The following is a 15,572-nucleotide window of genomic DNA, read 5'->3' on the forward strand; positions in this document are numbered from 1 at the left end:
GCACTCAGGCTATGGGAGTTCCAGGTGGGTTGTCTCAGGCTACGTATGGGTTTGTTCCTTACAAAGATTAAGCTGGGCAGCACTGTGCCAGGCAGTCTGTAGTATCCCTTCCCACACAGAAAGAGAATTCTATTGAACTTAGAAGGAAGCTAAGAAAAGGAGAGCTTAGAGAAAACCTGGGAATCACAGAGTATGAAGGAAAATGAAGACCTTCCCCACACAGAGAGAAGCAAGCCCAGAAAAGGATTCAAGAAATGATGATGACAAGGAGGATAGGGCAGCTGACATTTACTAATGCAAGTGTCTCACCCAAAGCCACAGGTGCTGAAGCAGACAGCAAGCGGCAGTGCCGGAGCCACGCTGCTCTGTGGGAAACATCCCAAGGTCACCTGCTTGGGCAGCAACAAGGAGAAAACCCAGCCTCTGTGGGAAGAGGCACTGAGGCCTGGGGAGTGAAAGGCATCCTTCCCCTCTTCCAGGTGTTCTCAGCCTTTCTGCTGCCAACTGTGGACTTTGCCCTTGAAATTCAACTCCTGGCCTAAAGAGATAATCTCCCAGGCATGTCCTGTGTAAACTTGGCTAATCAACAGAACACACTCAGTGCAGCACCTGCTGGCTGTCTATGAAACAGCCCTGCCAGGCAGGAGTAGTGCTGACAGGTGGGGGGGAAGCTTTTCCTGGCATAAATGCCACCAATCCTAATGAAATCAAGTGACCAGGATGGGCATCTTACAGAAATTAGACAAGCATCTGTTTAAAGATGAGCATACACCTGGAAATCTCATCCGGAAGTGATACAGATATGGTGAGAAGGGTCATTGAGAGCATGGACCTTTACCAGGCTTTGTTGATGTTTTAGAGCAAGCCACCTAAGAAGATCTAAAGTAAAGCTTTGTAGACATGAAATTCTGGGTTGGTAAAAGAAAGCAAGCCAATTAACATCTGGCCCTCACACCCTTAGCAGCTTCTCAGCTCCCAAGCCTCTTAAGCAATGGTTCTCAAAGTAGGGTTCCCAGACAACAGTAGAAGCATCACTTCCGAATTTGTTAAAAATGCAAATGTTTACTTAAAAAATTCTACTAAATTGGTAACAAGCTTTCCAGGTAAGTCTGGTGCACGTTCAAGTCCAAACACCACTGCTCTACGGCTCCAGAAAGCTCTGCAATCTGGAGTTCTGATCCTGCCCACCCCGAGACTTCCCTTACTTTCTGCTCTAAATGAATTTTGAGGGACTGGAATATCACCTCGCCAGTTACAGCCAGTAAAATTGGCAGGTTCCATCCCACTCCAGTTCCATCTTCCACGTGGTCTCCTAGGTTTCTTTTTCACAGACGACATCCAATTGTGTTTCCTTCCTGCTTCCTGGGGAAAGTGATTCCCCACTTTTTGGATGGTTCAATCCCTTAAAGATCTGACCTCAGCCAGTCTTCTCAGCCTCACCTCCTAACCCATCTGTGTGTCCCTGCACATGGCAGATGACATTTCATGTCTGCTCAGCATGAATCAGTGCTGAAGATCATCTGAAATACACCCTCTGAAGGAATCTCTCCCAAGTATGTTATCTTTCCCTTCAGAAGCAAGTCTGTTACTGAAACAGACTGGGATGGGGGAGACAGAAAAACAGAATCCAATTATGTACCAAAGAAATTCCTCTGTGTTCTAGGAATCTACACTAAATCTGAAATTCAGTCTCACCCTGCTCTGCCCTTCACAAACTATTCCATCTAAGAGGACTGATTAGGCTGACCACAGGTCTCATGAACACCGAGGAATGACAGCTTATAAACACCGCATATGTTTTCATTTCAGAATCCTAGGCCTTGACTACTTACAGAATCTAAACAGGATCAGACCTTTAGAAAAAGAAGTATAGGCTGGGCGAGGTGGCTCACACCTGTAATCCCAGCACTTTGGGAGGCCAAGGCAGGTGAATCACCTGAGATCAGGAGATCAAGACCAACCTGGTCAACCGTCTCTACTAAAAATACAAAAATTAGCCAGGCATGGTGGCACCTGCCTGTAATCCCAGCTACTTGGGAGGCTGAGGCAGGAGGATCACTTGAACCTGGGAGATGAAGGTTGCAGTGAGCCCAGACCATGCCACTGCACTCCAGCTTGGGTGACAGAGTGAGACTCCATCTCAAAAAAGAAAAAGAAGTATCAACCAACAGAAACTAGACAATGTTCAATTTCCAAGAAGTGAAAGCTGTGGCCTGATACATTTCTTTTCTCAAACATTTCCAATAAACTTGAAGACTACAGAAGAGATCTGTACACTAGGAAATCAGGGTTTATTTACAAACCCTAGTTTACTGACAAATTACTTACTTTTCCAAAAGCAAATTCCATCTTCTTATACAATAGGGAGAACGGCAATCTAAGACATCTAACTACTTACGGAGCGTTAAGGAGAAACGCCATCTTTCTTCCTGCCCAGATGAAGAGATGTAATTCAGGCTAACTTCTTTCAAGTCTAGCCACAGCCCCACCCTCCCCAGTTGTTTATATGGACTAGCATTCTCAGTATTTAACGAGGCACCCCTTTGAGAGAAAACGGAAAAAAAAACCTCATTCAATTCCACAAACTTGATTCAAAATGTGACCATAAATAACACATAATGATTCAAAGGAAAAAACTCATTAGATGTTCTAGGTAAGTAAAGGGGAGCTGCATTTGATACACCAACCAGAGTGACCAGAGTGAAGGTGTGGCAAGAACGCACGCTTGGAATCAAACAGCCTTAGATTCAGATTTCAAGTTAGCTACTCCACGTTCCTGCAGATGTCACGACATCAACAAATCAACTCAAAGATTTACTAAAATAATGAAATAAAAATGCCTAGTATAACACAATGCCTAGAACAAAGTAAGCATTACACTCATGTTTTACCATAAACCTAAAATCTGCAGAAAATTTAAAAACACATAGTGCTTGATCCCAAGAATTATGCAGACTACAGTCATTCAACTTCCTGTGGCCAAGCAGATACAGTCTCCGCCCACTCCAGATCCCCTTTGTTTCCTCATATTCTTTTTTTTTTGAGACAGAGTCTCACTCTGTCACCAGGCGCCAGGCTAGAGTGCAGTGGCGCGACCTCAGCTCACTACAACCTCTGCTTTCCAAGTTCAAGCAATTCTCCTGCCTCAGCCTCCCAAGTAGCTGGGACTACAGGTGCACACCACCATACCCAGATAATTTTTTTGCATTTTTAGTAGAAAAGGGTTTCACCATGTTGGCCAGGATGGTCTTGATCTCTTGACCTCATGATCCGCCCGCCTCTGCCTCCCAAAGTGCTGGGATCACAGGCAAGCCACTGTGCACAGCCTGTTTCCTGATTTTCCCCTCCCCTCCCCTCCCTTCCCTTCCCCTCCCCTCCCCTTCCCTCCCCTCTCTTCCTCTCCCCTCCTCTCCCCTCTTCATTCTCTTCTTCCTCTTCTTTTCTTTTTTTAGAGACAGGGTCTTGCTCTGTTGCCCAGGCTGGAATGCAGTGGCATGATCATAGCTCACTGAAGCTTCAAATTCCTGGGTTCAAGCAATCCTCCACCTCAGCCTCCCAAAGTGTAGGGGTTACAGGCGTGAGCCTCCCCCACCCAGCACCATACTCTTTTTCCTGATTCTTCTCAATCAGATTCAATGTTCCCCTCTCTCCCTCTCAAACTTTCCATACCTGATCCCAAGTTGCACCACATCTTCTACCAGACACCCCCTTGGCTCCCTATAGTCAATGATGACTTCCTAGGTGTCATTTCTGCATGTCGAGCTCTTTCCTACCTCAGGGACTTTGACCCTACTGTTCCTTTTTCCAGAAATGAACTTTTGCCAAAACTGCACATTCATGGCTTCTTCTCATCCTTGAGCTCGCAGCTGAAATGTCATTTTCAGAGGCCTTCTCTAACCTTCTCAGGTCCCTGTTACTCTCTGTTCTACACCACCATTATTGCCTTCATAGCTCACAGCACTATCTTTATCTCATCTACTAATCTGTTTACTTGTTTACTGAAATGCTTCCCCACTCACTATAGCTCCAGGACAACAAGGACTTCAATGTCTTAGCTATCTCTACCACCCCAGCATACAGAACAAAACCTAGAACAGAAGGAATGCTCAATAAATATTTACTGAATGAATAAATACATTCAGTTCCTAAAGCAAGAGAGGCAGAGTTAGATTCCCCCTCACTCCTTTGCTTTCTCTAACTGGTAACAGTAGAAGATAGAATCCCAGGGAAAGATTGTAAATTAAAAAGAGAAGAGACAGGCCGGCTATGGTGGCTCACACCTGTAATCCCAGCACTTTAGGAGGGCAGAACACGAGGTCAAGAGATCATCCTGGACAACATGGTGAAACTCCATCTCTACTAAAAATACAAAGCTTAGCTGAGCATGGTGGCTCACACCTGCAGTCCAAGCTATTCGGGAGGCTGAAGCAGAAGAATCTCTTGAACCCAGGAGGCAGAGGTTGCAGTGAGCCAAGATCACGCCACTGCACTCCAACCTGGCGACAGAGTGAGACTCCGTCTCAAAAAAAAAAAAGAGAGAAGAGACTAAGGATTAACTTTTGGAGAACACCAAAAAATAAAGCCATCCCAACCCCCACGATGACTGAACAGTAAGGGCTACCACACAGGTGTTACAGTCTCCATCGCCTTCTTTTTCTGTTTCTACAGCTTTCCAGAAGAAGCTCAGCTTCCTCCCACAAGGTCATGCAGACATCTACAAAAACGCCATAGATATTTTTCAGATGAGAAGAAGTCTGGATAGCACTGCTTTCAAAACTCAGCTGGGCACCCAAGCAGAATAGGTACCTACATCTAAATGGAGGGAAAAACATCCACCTGGGTTTACCAAACAGTTGTGAGTCCTGAATTTGAGGGGGTGGGAAAGAAAATAAAAAGGTTTTTCTATTTCCATTTAATGAGATTTAAATAAAAGAAAAATTTCCAGTTGCTTTCTTTTCTTTCTTTCTTTTTCTTCTGTAGCCTTTAGATGAGAGATTTCTTTTCTTACTTTCTTTATTATTCTCTTTTTTGAGACCGACTTTCACTCTTGTTGTCCAGGTTGAAGAGCAATGGCATGATCTCGGCTCACTGCAACCTCTACCTCCTGGGTTTAAGCGATTCTCCTGTCTCAGCCTCCCAAGTAGCTGGGATTATAGGCATGAGCTACCATGCCTGGCTAACTTTTTGTGTTTTCAGTAAAGATGGGGTTTCACTATGTTGGCCAGGCTGGTATCAAACTCCTGACATCAGATGATATACCTCCATCAGCCTCCCAAAGTGCTGGGATTACAGGTGTAAGCCACCGCACCGTACCCTGGTTGCTTTCTTTCTAACCTGGACCCCTGCCATTTCCCCTTTGGCACTTAGAGTTGACAAAACCAATAGCCCTTCTTACCTCCAGTATCCTTACAACAGGCTCTCCCAGCACAGCCAAGCCAAGAGCAAATGTTTTTTTTTTTTCTTTTTTCTTGAAGAGACAGTGTCTTGCCATGTTGCCCAGGCTGGAATACAGCACATATTCACAGGTGTGATCATTGCACAGGACAGCCTCAAACTCCTGGGCTCAACCAGTCCTCTTCCTCAGCTTCTGAGTAGCTGGGACTACAGGTGTACACACCCAGACCACATTCCTTTATAGTTGCTGGGGTCATTCAGGTTCTTTATTCCTTTCCCAACTGGCGTTCCTTTTTGCCAGTGACAAAATATATACACACGAGTCAGTCCTCTTTGTCCTATGTTTTTGCAAATGAGTACAAAGTTCCACACGTAGTTTTTACAGTCCTCGGTCTTCACCATTTTTAATTTTATTATTATTTTAGAGACAGGGTCTTGCTCTGTCACCCAGGCTGGGGTGAAGTGGCACAATCATAGCTCACTATAACTCTGAACTCCAGGGCTCAAGCAATCATCCCACCGCAGCCTCCCAAGTAGCTGGGACTACAGGCATGTGCCACCATGCCTGACTAATTTCATTTATTCTGTAGATATGGGGTATCACCATGTTGCCCAGGCTGGTGTCAAACTCCCGGCTTCAAGCAATCCTCCTGCCCTGGCCTCCCAAAGGATTAGGATTATAAGCATGAGCCACTGTGTCCAGCCTTTCCCATCTTTTAATTACTCCATTAGAACACTTACTAGGTTACAAACTGCTAATAAACTAAAGGGGAGGGAGATTCCAGCATATCTCTGCCAAGGAAACTTACCTTCACTAAGGAGTACAGGGCACAGTTTTGGGAGCTCTATGCACCATCAAGGCTGAGCTTCTCCTGATTCAACAGGGAGCTACTGTCGAATCTGAGCCCCTGCCTGTGGGAGCCAGCAGAAGTAAAAAAAGCTGAAGAACAGCATGTCTGACCATCACCTACAGAGTCTGGTCTTCTGAAGCAAAAATAACCTTAAATTGTAAACAGCCTCACTCAAAGAGAAAATTTGTGAAGCCTCAACTCTTAGGAACTCCCCACTCTGCCCTAGGCCTGTCTGGGCTCAGCAGGCTCATAAATTGGCACTGTTGATATGACCTTTCCAGGCTGTATTTCAACAAGAGATAACAACAAAGCTCAGAGCTTTGGTAGCACTCAAAGGAGATTTGAGGGACTTAAAACACACTGCTAAATTTGGCAGCAAAAGTTCCTGTTCCCTGAAGTTGCAAAAGAAAATCTCTTTATAATTACACTTGTAGATAAGGAGCTACTCATTCTCTTTAGAAACAGATTAGAACCTCCTCATCCCAATCCACCACTCCTCTATAAAAGGAGTGAGACTTCTGGGGCGAGTCTCACCTGGCGCTGGGATCAAGCTATCTCTCGAAAAGATAAAGTTCCAGAACTTACCTTGATGCCTCTTACTGCCTTAGCCACAACCACGTGCCCAGAGACATTCGTCACTCTTCACCATCTAGAGCCCTCTCTGTTGCCCTCACCTTTCCATTAGTCTTCCCACTTCCCATCCTACTCTTTGACACTAGGCCTGCCATGTCCCTATCCCCGTTGTTCATACAACACACATTATTTCTCAGAGAGGGCCCTCTGTCTAGAGGCTCCTTTGATTCAGCCAGATTCCCCCTCTGGTTTATAATTTCTTTACAAAAACAAGGTATAGGAGCTCTGATCTATATGCTGATTGAGGGTCGCTTATCACTGCTCTGCTGATACTGTCTGTCCAACACACAGAGGAAGGGATATCGCCTGGCATTTCTCAGCAAAACAAACCCAACAGACAAGCCCCAAAGAAATAAACACTGCTGCCTGGCGCGGTGGCTCACACCTGTAATCCTAGCATTTTGGGAGGCTGAGGTGGGTGGACTGCCTGAGCTCAGGTGTTCGAGACCACCCTGAGCAACGTGGTGAAACCCCATCTCTACTAAAACACAAAAAAATTAGCCAGGCGTGGCAGTGGGCACCTATAATCCCAGCTACTCAAGAAGCTGAGGCAGGAGAATCACTTGAACCTGGGAGGCAGAGTTTGCAGTAAACTGGGATAGTGCCATTGCACTCCAGCCTGGGCGACAGAGTGAGACTTTGTCTCAAAATAAATACATAAATAAATAAAAAGAAGCCCTGCTGAGGCTGGGTGCAGTGGCTCATGCTTGTAATCCCAGCGCTTTGGGAAGCCGAGGTGGGTGGATCACTTGAGCTTAGGAGTTCGAGACCAGCCTGGGCAACATGAAGAAACCCTGTCTCTATTAAAAAAAAATTACATAACTTAGCCAGGTGTGGTTACTCCAGAGGCTGAGGTGCAAGGATCCCCTGAGCCAGGTAGGCAGAAGTTGCAGCGGGCCCGTAACACACCACTGCACTCTAGCCTGCATGACAGAGTAAGACGCTGTCTTGGAAAAAAAAAAAAAGGGCTGGCCCCAGTGGCTCACACCCATAATCTCAGCACTTTGGGAGGCCTAGACAGGCAGATCACCTCAGGTCAAGAGTTCAAGACCAGCCTGGCTAACATGGCAAAACCCCTACTAAATCTCTACTAAAAATACAAAAACTAGCAGGCATGGTGGTGCACACCTGTAGTCCCAGCTACTCAGAAAGCTGAGGTAGGAGAATCACTTGAACTCAGGAGGTAGAAGTTACAGTGGGCCGAGATCATGTCACTGCACTCCAGCCTGGGTGACAGGGATACTCCATTGCTGCCCCCAAAAAGGAAATAAATAAACACTACTTGCTTTACAAGATAATAATAAACATAAGAATAACTGCAAACATTTTATTCAGCAAGGAGGCAGGAAGCACTATTCTAGGCACTTTACATTTAGCATTTAGGCTTCATTACAACCCTATGAGGGAATGCTATCACTGTCTCAAATTTTACAGAAGAGGAAGAACTGGGTCAGGGACAAGCTAAGGAACTTGTTCAAGGGTACAGAGCTATTAGGTGTTACAGCCAGAATTTGAACCCAGTCTGACCCCAGAGCCCAGGCTCTAAACATTACTCTCCCACTGGATGGCTCTTCACCTAAGACATAGATTTGTCTCTGGGCACCAACTAGCTTACCCTGAACTCTAATGGGGAGAGGACTGGGATTTTTCCCCACTGAGAAAAGGAAACAGTGATGGCGGTATTTATTCAAAGAACTGGTCTAAGGCTACAGCACAGAACAAACAAGTACCCCAAACATCTGCTGACCAAAATTTTCCCAGGGGACCAAGAGAAACTTACCTTGTTACTTACTAAAGTCTAGGTCCTCCTTGTACTACCCTATGCATCTGAGAACAAGTTTCCTGCCTCCAAGTTCTAAGAACCAAGTCAAAATGCTTCCTAGAATCTAGTTGATAGTTGATAGGGTTAAAGAAAAGTTACTCAGATATCTTTTAAGCACCAACTATATGTGTTGGTCATTTGGGGAAATAAATAGTATAAAATATTATACTTTATTTTATACAACTTCAAGGAATCTAGTTGAAAACACAAGATGTACACACTTGAAAAGTCAAGTCAGGGCTGGGTGCAGTGGCTCACACCTGAACTCCCAGCATTTTTGGAGGCCGAGGCAGGCGGATCACTTGAGGTCACGAGTTCAAGGCCAGCCTAGCCAACATGGTGAAACCCCATCTCTACTAAAACCAGGCATGGGAGAATGCGCCTGGAGTCCCCCAGCTACTCAGAAGGCTGCAGCAGGAGAATTGCTTGAACCCAGGAGACAGAGACTACAGTGAGCTGAGATCACACCACTGTGCTCCAGCCTGGGCGACCAGGTGAGACTCTGTCTCAAAAAAAAAAAAAAAAAAAGGTCAAGTAAAGATGTTAATGAGAACACTCAATCCATGCCTTCTATTTTCTGTAAGAGGAGACTAAAGCCTAGAGAAGCCATGTTACTTCCCCAATCACCTAGGAAGTTAGAGACAGAGCCAGAACTAAAATTCAAACCTGCTGACTACCTGGCTGGGACTTTCCACTGCTATATGAAGGCAGAGAAATTCACAGGAGGGATGAATTACTAACAACAGCAGCAGCTAACATTTATTGACAGCATATCTGTATCTAGAACTAAGTCAAGTGCCTTACATAAATTAACTCATTAAAACTTTACAATAACCCTTTGAGATGGGTAATACAGTCACCCTCAATTTACAGATGAAGACATTGAGGCTTACAGAGATGAACTCATCACACATCCACAGATAGAGGCAAAAACAGACTATGGACCCTCAGAGATGGCTGCAAAGCCTGTTCTATGCTCTAAGCTGCATCTGGAAGGATAAGAACAGTATTTGCGGAGGTGGGGGTGAGGCGGGCTGGGGCAGAGGCCGGGGTCTGGAGCACTGAGGGCAGCTTTTGAAGGGCCTCCAGTGCCACCTGAGAGGGACCGCAGGGGCCCTACCTAGGCTGGACAGCAGGAAAGGGGCAGGCAAGAAGCAGTTCTAGATGGATGGGTCTCCCCTGCCTGTGAAGGGTGAGCATTGCACAGCAGGAGGAAAGAGCTGACCCTGTGAGGATGGGTTGAGAAGGACTACCTCACACTCAGGATTTCTGGCCTCTCCAGTGTGAGCGGCTGCTGTGTCCTCAAAATCTCATTGGCACCTACTCCTTCCTCTTAAAGGACACTCTCAAGTAACTGGCCAGGTCTGAAAGGGCAGTCCTTCTTGGCTGCTGGTGACTTTCCAAAGCAGCTGTCTTTCCCTCCTTACCTTGCCCATGGCCCCTTGTGCCCTTTCTTTGATCTTTCTGCCTGATGTAGCAGCCATAAGACAAGGGAGCTGTCTGTTAAGTGGCAGGACCCGAACACAAGCAGCTTAGGAGGAAATCTTGTGTTATTAGGAAATCTCATGTTATTACACACCCAGGACCACACAGATCCCAGAGCAGACTACCTGGGGTCTTGATAGAAAGATGAATAAGATGCAAAGTAGATGCTACTTCTTTTTTTTTTTTTTTGAGATGAAGTCTTGCTCTGTCACCCAGGCTGAAGTGCAGTGATGCAATTTCAGCTCACTGCAACCTCCACATCCCGGGTTCAAGCCATTCTCCTACCTCAGCCTCCCAAGTAGCTGAGATTACAGGTGCATATCACTACACCTGGCTGGTTTTTGCATTTTTAGTAGAGACACAGTTTAACCATATTGGCCAGGCTGGTCTCGAACTCCTGACCTCAAGTAATCCACCCACCACCCACCTCAGCCTCCCAAAGTGCTGGGATTACAGACGTGAGCCACTATGCCCTGTAAAGAGCAGCTAATTCTAAAATAAGAATCTGGTTTGTTCCCACCATAGTAACATCAACTTGATTGAGAGACACCAGCCCACTCTCTTCAAAATGCTGCTCTAAGTTGATAATAATACTGGGAAGCATTGAACATTTACTATGTGCCAGGCACTGGCCGATTTACATGTATCATTTCATTTAATCCTTCCACAACTCTACTGAGTCAAGTACTATTACCTCCACTCTACAGATGCCTCAAAGAAAGCCTGCACAGAGAGATTAAATAACTTGCCCAAGGTCACACAGCAAGGTCAGGTTCTAAAGCTAGACCTCTAAGACCCCTGAGCTATAGCTCTTAATCACTGCAATCACTGCACTGCACATCAGGGACTCATATTAAATGCAAATGGTTCCATCAGAATTGCTCTAAGGCAGCACCATGCACTCACTGAGAACCTAAGAGTCACGGAGAGTTGAACAAACACACCACAGGCTAGTTCATTTTAAAACAATCTATTAAATTCAGTTGTCAGAACTCCACAAGGTAGCCTGCGTTCAAGTCACAAGCACACCAAAATTCAGCTCCTCCAACAAAACTAAAGAGTTTTAAAAATAGCTGACTTCATAGGTTTTTTTTTCCAACTTTCCCATTTCCCCTTTCCTATGACTCCCTCCCACATACCCCAACCTTTGACACTGTCAGAGAAGCTTCGACACAGGCCTAGAACCCTCACCCTTCTATTTCCAGTCCTTTAGCTGGCTCTCTCCCTTCATTCGAATAGTGCTTGAAATCCTCCTCCTCCCAGCCTAAGAGCATGAGATGGTCATTAACCCTACCATCAAAACTCAGAACTGCAGCAGGTCTATGCTGCTTCTCTCTTAACCATACTGACAGAGTGTGGGAGAGAGGGAAAGACACAACTACAACACAACATCTATTATAGCACGACACAGACGGGAGGAAGGCCCACACTCGACACTTCTGCGATCCTTCCCAGCTCTTGGCCCAGACACTCTGTATTCACTGACTAAACGGGTGAACAGACCAACAGCGCATATATGGGTGCCAGAGATGCCTCTGAGCCAAGAGCAAACAAACAGAGGTGTCAAGCCCAATGCCAGCCACCCCTATCCCCTCCAGTGCTTGTTAGGGCCTGTGCAACACTGTCCCTGAGTGCCCTGGGGGCAGTCTGGCCTTCTGCTAAGATGTGTAGGCCTCTGAGGTCAGCCCTTCTCTCCATCACCACCTGCTGCTCCTGAGAACTGCCTCCTCCCAGGGTCCCTTGCCCAGGGCCTCACTCCTGCTTCCTTCCAATAGTCTTCCTCCTGCCTCAGATCTTGTCTCCCGTAACCCTCAGTTTATCTCATTTTTCCCAGTTCCAAACAATCCTCCATCCACTAAGTGGTTTCCGACAATCCATCTCCAGCTCACATACAACCCCTTCAGTGATGACAGGTCACACAGAGGAAGAGTCCGGAGCTTTGAGAAACTGAGCTGGTTTCATGACAAGCCTGAAGGAATAGGTCTACTCTGGTTAAGAAAGTTTCATAAGCTCACTGCATATAACTCGCTCTTTTATAAGGACAGTGAAATCTAACATTCAGGCGGTTTTCGATGAGAAGAGTATAGTGATAGTTTCAACAGCCTCCCAGCAACAGTACATTCATTACATCAGAGCCAAAGAATATAAGAGAAGGGGGTCTTTAGAGAAATTCTTCAATAAGGTAGTCTAGACTTTTTTAACACCCTCCTTCCTCTTCGTTACACACACACACACACACACACACACACACGTGCACACATGAGAGATTTCTGGGGCCTATGGCTAGAAATCGAGACCTCAAGTTTTTTCTATTAGCACACTACTATGTGGCATGTTCCCTAAGACAGATGTACCCAGTAGCTTCCCCAACCTACCTACTGAGGCAGACGCACACAGCACCTCCCCTCCAGGATGAAATGAATGCCCAGCCTCCCCAGCCCCCGCCTCCCCAGGAGAAGGATACACTAATGCAAGTTTTCCCACAGGCTTTAAAGACAAATCTCTACAGACTACGCCAGATGGTCTTTTTTTTTTTCCTTTCATGCCCTCCTGGCCCCTTCTCCACTTTCCAGGGTCCCTCTAACTCAAAGAACTCAATTATCTGCCTCCAGACTTCCCTTTCCCTTCCTTGCAGCCTGGCCTAAACATACCCTCCTCCCAAGCCCATGCAGAGGCAGAAGGGAGGCCAAGCCAGACCTCAGAGGGGCTGCTGCCAGGCCTCCCCCAGCCTCAACTATATGTTCCCTGGGCTTGGCTGCCTGAGCCAACTCTCTTAGGCCCAACCGGGAAAATGGGGAGCAGCCAGGGCTGACAGCTAACAGCTAAGAGAAGTGACCCCTGCTTCCGATGGCCCAGGCCTCAGACCCTCGCATCTCCCCAAGGTGCCAGGACCTCCTGCAAAGCAGTTCTTAGAGTCAAATGTGGCAGGGAGTGGGGCACAGCCTCTCTTAGGTCTAGGCTACCAGTGGGGCCACAATACTTGGATTGCCCTCCTGAATCTGTACACCCCTCATTCCAGGGAAAGAGGCTGAACCAGAAGAAGTGAGGGTGCCCTTGGCCTGTTCTCCAGGGTATTTCAAGGTATCATCTTCCCTGGGTGACTGATAACTAATTTTAGAGGGAGGGAGCCCAAGAGGAGAAGGTACAGGAAAGGGAGTAGAGGATGGAGGAGAGAGGGAGTGAGAACAGGAATGTTACTTTTTAATCCTTAAGGAACACAGATGATCCAGTTTGTGACTCAGCTCCGGGAAGCTGGGCTGATGTGAGTGGGGAACAGCTTCTCCTTCGGGCCTTAGAGGCTGCTGTAACATGACTCACCTAGAAGGGGAGCTGCCTGTTTTGTTTTGTTTTTTTAATCTGCCTACTATGGGTCTGCCCAAGGCCTTCGCAGACACCACTCTGGGGCATGGCTGGCAGGTTTTCCCCATCCTACAGTAAAGCTGGGGCTGTGGGTGGGGCACCCTGGTATGCCATACGCCCTATCGACTCATGGAAGACAGAGTTGGGACTCTCCTTGCCTGGAGTCTCCCTTTCTCTGCTCTTCCATTCCTTGGCAAAGTCCCACTGCATATCAAGTAACTCTGCCCTTGGAATTCCCACTTCCTTGTTTCTTTTTCTTTCCCCATGAGCTGTAGCCTTACAAGTTCCTGAAAGACCTGCCCAGCCCCCAAGAAGCCTTTCAGAGCAGTAACACTTTCTCCCAGTTAGAACCCTGCCTTCTAAACCCAGAACGGAGGAGAAAGGCCCCACTGCCCACTGGAGAGTCTCCCCAGCAGGACCCAGCAGGATGAGGGAACCAGGCCTGGCACTCACAGCCTCTTTTCCAGCTGCTAAAGTGTATGGTGCCACAACTACAGACAGCTGAGGGACACAGGAAAAGGGAAGGGTCTTTAGGAATACCTCTCCTCTGTGCTTGATATAAACATATGAATCAGATGACCAAGGAACACTTCCTCTCTGCAGGACCGTCTAGGAGTCTCCAGGTCTACGGCGAACATCACCCTTATTAAATGATCCAACCCAAGGAAAGCACTATTTGTTTCCTTAAACATTCTGAAAAAGTCTTTTCAGATTTTTCTCATTTTCACTTATAAATGCAGAAAGGAAGAAGGGACTTTATAAATGAGAGAACCAGAACAGAGAGGCAAAGCAACTTAGTGACTTTGCAGAGAGGTGGGTCATTCCTCAAGCTTCAATTCACAACATGATACATTAGCTAGGATGTGACTTGTTTCAAGCTACTTTTACGGAAGTTATTCCACTGGCCCCTCCCAACAGTCCTGTGAAGTTGTTTTTATCATTATCTCCATCTCACAGCTAAGAGTCTGAAGCTCCTTTTAGTTAAGATACTTGCCCAAGGCCACCCTATGGGAACAGAATCTGGCCGATGGCTCAAGTCTAGCAACCCAAATCCATGACTCTTTCTGCTATACCAAAAGAAAGAGCACCAGCTCTTGAAACTGGGTCTCTGCTAGCCCTCTTCACACATGCTGGGCTGGTAAAATTGAAGAGCCCAACTACATACATGAACAGAAAAGAAGGCTGAGGTTCTGGATATACACTGCCCACTGAAGGACCCACTGGCTCAGTGCTATGCCACATCCCTCCAGCAAAATGTAGGTTTCAACTAAGCAGAGGACCCCTGGAATGCAGCAAAAGGAGGAATAACTTCAGAGGTGGCCCATCTGAGGTCCACGGCCAAGGAGTTCACCCTTGTGGACCCTCAGGCCACAACCATGATGCATACATGTACACATTTAGGGAGCCAGAACTGGGGACATGGCCAGCGCTTGCATTGGCAAGCTGACCCGAAGTTAATCAGAATGCCCCCTCATTGTTTGCCAGAATACAAAAGACATTCTGTTCAGAAAGTTCAAGAAGAAAAACCGAAGAGCCAGGACAGCAGCTGTTCCCTCATCCCACAGAGAAACTAAAGGCATTCGCAAAGGTCCCTGAGGCCAAGAAGTGAATTTCAGTTATAACCGGGCTTAAGTGGAAGCACATCCCCTGATGGGTCTCCCCCACAGGGAGTGTTTGCTGCCTTCATCCTCCCAATAATATTACTGACGATGCTGCTACCCTATCACCTATATAACTGCCTTTCTGGGAAGGTCTCCTTCCCTGGGTCTGAGCACACCATGTGCCACTCCACTAGGTCAGAACAAGTTTTACCAAAATTTAGGACAATCAATGAAGGTGTGCATAGCATGGACACTGTGTGCGCTGAGATTTGGTCAAAATGTAACCAAAGAAATCGACCTGGCACAACTACAGTGCCTCATGCCTGCTCCGCACCCCCCCCCCCCAGCAGCTGTTCCTGAGAGCTCACTGTGGGACTTCTGGATGAGAAACCTGTTTGCAGGCACCCCCCCCACCTCAAACCAGCC

General features: G+C 46.8%; 1 protein-coding gene across 15 annotated transcripts in view; it reads right to left on the bottom strand.

The window, feature by feature from the left end:
• Positions 1–15,572, bottom strand: part of DENND2B (DENN domain containing 2B) — a 204,613-nt gene that overhangs the window by 98,721 nt on the left and 90,320 nt on the right. Inside the window, exon 1 of one of the 15 annotated variants that reach the window (XM_078340457.1) lies at positions 310–499. The exons of the other annotated variants lie outside the window; for them this stretch is intronic. The gene's annotated coding sequence lies outside the window, so the exon portion shown is untranslated. Of the gene's footprint in view, positions 1–309; positions 500–15,572 lie in introns of those variants that run through there. 15 annotated transcript variants of the gene reach the window in all.

This window comes from Callithrix jacchus, chromosome 10, assembly GCF_049354715.1.
Source record: "Callithrix jacchus isolate 240 chromosome 10, calJac240_pri, whole genome shotgun sequence".
Taxonomy (NCBI): Eukaryota; Metazoa; Chordata; class Mammalia; order Primates; family Cebidae; genus Callithrix; species Callithrix jacchus.